The sequence below is a fragment of the Kogia breviceps genome, chromosome 4 (assembly GCF_026419965.1).
Source record: "Kogia breviceps isolate mKogBre1 chromosome 4, mKogBre1 haplotype 1, whole genome shotgun sequence".
In the NCBI taxonomy this organism is placed as follows: Eukaryota; Metazoa; Chordata; class Mammalia; order Artiodactyla; family Physeteridae; genus Kogia; species Kogia breviceps.
The window spans coordinates 136,554,516-136,561,131 of record NC_081313.1 but is presented as its reverse complement, the minus strand read 5'-3'; positions in this window follow the sequence as shown (position 1 = coordinate 136,561,131).

The following is a 6,616-nucleotide window of genomic DNA, read 5'->3' as shown; positions in this document are numbered from 1 at the left end:
TAGGTCAAACCATATGAAATTATTGATTTTATAGGTCACAAAGAGTCAAACTTTGTCAGTGTAATGTGGTTCAACCTAATAAATAATAGTTGTAATTGATTGCACAAGGCTTACGATGTGCCCAGTGCATTATTCATTTTATCCTCAGGATAACCCTCTATGGTAGGTACTACGGATATTCCCACTTTATAGATGATGCAGCTGAGCCTGGAAGCAGTGGTGGAAGGGTAACTTAAGCACGATCATGCAGCTGCTAAGTTGGAGACAAAGCCTGAATTCAAACTGAAATGTGGGGAACTTCAGAGCCGCTGAAGCCATAGTGGTCCGTACCCACTATGCTACTCTGGTATTATTACAGATGAGCAAACTGAGTGAAGAGGTGAAGTTGCCTGAGGTGACTGTGGGATCTACCATGCCCAAATTTTTAGGGCATCCTAGCTGCAGATTCCTGGCCAAACTGCCTTTTTTCCCTCATCACCTGCTTGTCACTCTGGAAATTGGGCTGAATCCAGGCCATCCTCAGGAGCACCTCCATCAGGGTAGTGCCCCCATAGACAGGAAAGAGGCATTGATACTTGTTTGCTCTCACTAGACCCTAAAAGAAATATATTTTTTATTTAACAAACTTTATTTATTTTAGAGCAGATTTAGGTTTGCCACAAAATTTAACAGAAGGTAGAGAGAATTCCTTATACTTCCCCACATATGCACAACCTCCCCTCTTCTTCATCCCTGAGAAATTTCTTTGCTTTGATGTCTTCTCCATCTAAAATTAATATAGCTCCTCCTGATTTCTTTTGGATAGTGTTAGAATGGTATATTTTTCTCCATCCATTTAATTTATATATATATATATATATATGTGTGTGTGTGTTTGTGTATATATATATATACACATATATATATTTATATATATATATTCCCACATATATATAATATATATATGTATATATATATATATATATATTTGTGGGAATGTCCCACAAATTATTTCTCTATTCTGCAATTTATAGACATACGGATAGTTCCTAGACTGAGATTATTATAAACAATACTGTTGTGAACATTCTTTTGGTCAATATATGTCTATTTATTTGGGGTATATGCTTAGGAGAGACATTGCTGGGCCATAGAATGTTGGGTCAGAGTATATGACCCACTTTAGCAGATATTGCTAAACAGTTTAGCAAAATGATTCCACCAATGTACACCCCCACCAATTTTGTAAGCGAGTTCGGGTTTCTTCAAATCCTTGATAACACTTGATAGTTCCCCTTTTAAAAAACTGTAGCCATCTGGTAGTGGTATCGAATTGTGGTTCCAATTTTCATTTCCCTAATGATTAACAAGGTTGAAACTTCTTCATATGATTATTGGCCACTGGACATCCTCTTTTCTGAAAAGTCTGTTCAAGTCTATTCCCCATTTTTCTACTGAGTAGTCTGTCTTTTTCTTATTGGTTTGCAGGAGTTCTTTAAACTTCTTGGCTACAAGCCCTTGGTCAGATATATGTATGTAGATATCTGCTTCCACTCTGTGAAGTGCCTTTTCACTCACTTTTGGTGAAAAGAAATTCTTAATATAATATTAATATATCCAAATTTATCAATCTTTTTTATGGTTAGTACTTTTTGAGTCCTATTCAAGAAACTGTGTCCTACCCCAGGATCAGAAAAATGTTCTCCTATATTTTCCTCTAAAAGCTTTACTGTTTTTATTTTATATTTAGATCTACAATTTATCTGAAATTCATTTTGTTTATAGTGTGAAGTAGAGGTCAAGGAAATTTTTTCCATATGGCCATGGCTCTCAAACTGTGTACCAAGTACACAGTGGTACCTTGGGTGCCACAGTGAATTCACAGGGGTGTCATGGGATATTTTACATTTTTGAAGGAAGCACAGTGGTATCTGTTGGGTACCGTATAAACTATTAACCTGAAGTAGTTAACAGTTTCATCATTAAATTGTACTATGTTCCCTTCAATGACATCATATTTTTGCAATTTTTGAAATCAAGAGATGAGAGTAATGGTGTTCAATCTGATTCTAACAAAATGATAAGCTCTGCAGTGCCCAATAGGAGCACAAGTTCATTAGCAAACATTGTGGTTGCTTAAAAGTAAAATAAAATGTTATTTTTTCTTTTAATTTATGTGTATTATATAAATATTCACTAGGTTGTTTGGATCTAGCTACTTAATAAACAGAATTATTAGGTATTTGTATTTGGGCCTAGAGCTGCCATGAAAAAAATGACTGAGACATTAAATGTTCCATGCATCAAGAAAGTTTGGGACCCTCACTGAGGCAGAGCCTAGAGCAGTCCCATGATTCCCACCCTGGTGTTTATGTTCTGTGTGATCCCCTCCTCATGAGTGTACGTGGTACTGGTGACTTGCTTCTAACCAATAAAATATGGCAAAAGTGATAAGATATATGTGATTATGTGTACATGATTGTTACTTAAAATTGTAACACTCGACTTCAAAGGAGTCTCTCTCTCTCTCTCTCTCTCTCTCTCTTTCGCTCTCTCTCTCTCCTTGGCTTTGAAGAAGCAACCTGTCATCTTGTGAGCTACTCCATAGAGAGAACCATGCAGCAAGGAGGTGAGGGTGGGCTCAGGCTCTCAGCAGCAAAAACAGGCCCTGAATTTGGCAGCCTGGAAGAAATCGAATTCTGCCTATAACCACATGAGTTTGCTTGTAGATTCTTCCCTAATTGAACCTCTGATCAGACTGCAGCGCTAGCCAACATCCTGACTGCAACTTTGTGCGACCCTGAAGCAGAGGGACAAGTTAAGCCATGCCCAAACTATTGTCTACAGAAACTTTAAGATAATAATTATGGGGGGGCTTCCCTGGTGGCGCAGTGGATAAGAATCTGCCTGCCAGTGCAGGGGACACAGGTTCGATCCCTGGTCCGGGAAGATCCCACATGCTGCGGAGCAACTAAGCCCCATGGGACACAACTACTGAGCCTGTGCTCTAGAGCATGCGTGCCACAACTACCAAAGCCCATGTGCCTAGAGCCCATGCTCCACAACAAGAGAAGCCACTGCAATGAGAAGCCCGAGCACCGCAACAGAGTAGCCCCCGCTCTCTGCTACTAGAGAAAGCCCGTGCACAGCAAAGAAGATCCAACACAGCCAATTAAAAAAAAAAAAAAAAAAAAAGAAGTGTGGGGACTTCCCTGGTGGCGCTGTGGTTAAGAATCTGCCTGCCAATTCAGGGGACACAGGTTCGATCCCCAGTCCAGGAAGATCCCACACAGCGAGGAGCGACTAAGCCCGTGAGCCACAACTACTAAAGCCTGCGTACCTAGAGCCCATGCTTTGCAACAAGAGAGGCCACCGCAATGAGAAGCCTTTGCACCACAACAAAGAGTAGTCCCCGCTCTCCGTAACTAGAGAAACCCCGCGCACAGCAACAAAGACCCAAAGCAGCCAAAATAAAAAAATAAATTTATTTTTTAAAAAAGATAATAAGTGTGTGTTGGGAATTACCTGGTGGTCCAGTGGTTAAGACTCTGAGCTTCCACTGCATGGGGCACGGGTTCGATCCCTGGTCGGGGAACTAAGATCCCACGTGCAACATGGCACAGCCAGAAACAAAAGCAAAAAATAAGATAAGTGTGTGTTGTGTTAAAGTGCAAGTTTGTGGTAATATTGTTACATGGGAATAGGTAACTAATACACTCGCCATGTGGATATCACATTGACCAGCCTCATTTAATGAAAATATCATTCTCTGCAGGGTCACCTCTGGCATAAATCAGACACAGCATTTTTTTTTTTTTTCCGGTACGCGGGCCTCTCACTGCCGTGGCCCCTCCCGTCGCGGAGCACAGGCTCCGGACGCGCAGGCCCAGCGGCCATGGCTCACGGGCCCAGCCGCTCCGTGATATGCAGGATCTTCCCGGACCAGGACACGAACCCGCGTCCCCTGCATTGGCAGGTGGACTCTCAACCACTGCGCCACCAGGGAAGACCAGACACAGCATTTTTTATAATAATGAGAAGTAGGAGCTACCTAAATTTCTAATAGATTTTTGATGAATAGATCATGATACTTTTTATCCACTTGACAGAATAATAGATGGCCAATAAAAATCATGTGGAAAAATAGTTAATTACATGGGAAAGTTTTCACAATATATAATTAAGTGAAAAAAATGAGTTATAAAATCGTATGCTCAATTATATCCTAATTGTGTAAAAGGTGAGTTTTGTGTGTATCTGCATTGTAAAAATGGTGTTAAAGTGTGTTTGGGAGAGGAAGGATTACAAGTGTTTAACAATTTTTTTGTGTGTTTTTAAAATTTTCTATAGAGAAATTGCCTACAAATTTCCTACAAAGAGAACATACTACTTTTATACACACAAATTCATACACACATATTATTTAAATCAAAGAGAAGTCCCTGCCTTGAGGAATTTACAGGGTGGTAGAAGGAGACAGACTACAGACAAACAAGGGCATATAAAGTTAGAGACTGTATGTTCAGGACCATTTAGAGATGTAGCTTGAACCACCTTAACACAAAAGGCTCATGGGCTGTGATTGGCCCTGCTTGGGTTATATAACGTAGTTGGACCAACTGTGATCGCTAGAATATGGGGTTCTAGGCCAGGATCATGAGGTCACTCTATGAGCCTTGCCTGTCATCAGCACCACATGGAGAGTTGGGGGGGAATCTTCCCAAAGGAAAGAGAGTGCCATGAACAGAAGCGGGATGAGAAAGGTGACAGTGAATCACAAGAGAAGCAGCAGTCAATTTTGCCTGGAGGAGCACGTCAAAGGCACAGAGGAAGTGATGCTTAGGCTGAATGTTCCAAGGTGAAGAGGTGTTTCCAGGTATCTGGGGTCAGGAGGGCGTCTGAGGAGGAGGGAGGGAGTGATGTGGACAGAGGTGAAGGGAGCCAGAGAGATAGAGACCAGATCATCCAAAAGTGGCTTCTGTATCAGGCTAAGGTATCTGAGCCTTGAGGATAATGGGGAGTCCCAAAAGAATTGAAGGCAAGGACCAATGTGTTTGATCACCTTTGCTTACCTTGCAAGGTGCAATACCCAATGGATACCACTATAAGCAAGAATAATTAATAATATTTTCTCTCTCCTGCACTAGCCTTCATGAACTCTCCAGTGGCTGTGAGGAGGATACTTTGAGGAATCTTATATAAAAGCCTCCACTAAACCAGTGTGTTTCCATGTTTTTGACCATGATCCTCAGTAAGAAATACCTTTTACATCACAATTCAACTGAATTTCACTGAATTAGGTTTAAAAAAAGCAAAACACTCCCCTAGACTATCAAATTCACGATGGCAGTGACCAAAACTGTTTGACTCTTTTGATTATCTCTATAGCCTCTATATCTGGCACAATACTTGTCCTATGGTGGGCCCATAATATTACTATTATTACTAAGTATGTATTTACTGAATGAATGAATAGATGGAAGGATCGATAAATGATTCAAAATGCATTGCACCCTACAAAGAGTTATACAGATACAAACAATTGCTGTTAGCATCCAACTTAGAGCTAGATTTATGAGGCTCTATGTTAGATCACCAGAGCAGGCAGGGTGAGGGGATGCTGAGGGCAGAGTAGAATTTGGATGTAATGCCAACAGTGGGTGGTGCCCCACACACCCCACTGGAATGATTCATACTACTTCCTGGGCCAGGGTCCCCCTTCATGGCCCCACTTCCTCTTTAACAGACCGTGAGTAATTTCCGTGGCATAGTGAGACCATGATTCAGACTGGAGATGAGAGGATTTGAAGATCCCCTCTCAAAGAGAGTGCAACAAATGCACAAGGTAGTCTTCTTCACTGATTAGGGGACCTGGGTTTTAAAAAGCCACTGCTTTAGATACCTTGAAAGTGCGTTTGGCTCAGGGAGGGTAGCCAGGGACCACTTAAACCCATCATATCCTCCCTGCCTCTTGAAGCTTATTGATCAGTATCATTTGCAAAGCCCTTCTCTTGTGTTCTCTGTAACCAAAGTTCTCTAAGCAAAAAGCCAAGCCAAGGAAACAACTCTAAAAGGAGCTGTTTGCCCAAATATTAGCAATGCTAACTGGGGCTGAGAAATTACTTCCTCCCAGTGTCAATATTCCTGCAAGGTTTAAGGATTAGAATCCCATTTGAAGAAGGGCTGGTCAGAAGAAATAATGATTTTTCTGTCATTTTCAAAGAGCCAGAATCTTTTGTGATGAATGAAGTCATCATCAAAGATCTTTAGTTCAGGATTGCACTAATAATAATTTAATAGTTATAGATGACTGTGGGGGCAATTTCCAATACCAATCACATAGAGCCTTTTTCATTCAAAAAGTAAGCCAAGGGCTTCCCTGGTGGCGCAGTGGTTAAGAATCTACCTGTCAATGCAGGGGACACGGGTTTGAGCCCTGGTCCGGGAAGATCCCACACGCTGTGGAGCAGCTAAGCCCGTGCGCCACAGCTACAGAGCCTACAATGTAGAGCCCGCGAGCCACAACTACTGAGCTTGCAAGCCACAACTACTGAGCCCATGTGCCACAACTACTGAAGCCCACGCACCTAGAGCCCATGCTCCACAACAAGAGAAGCCACTGCAATGAGAAGTCCGT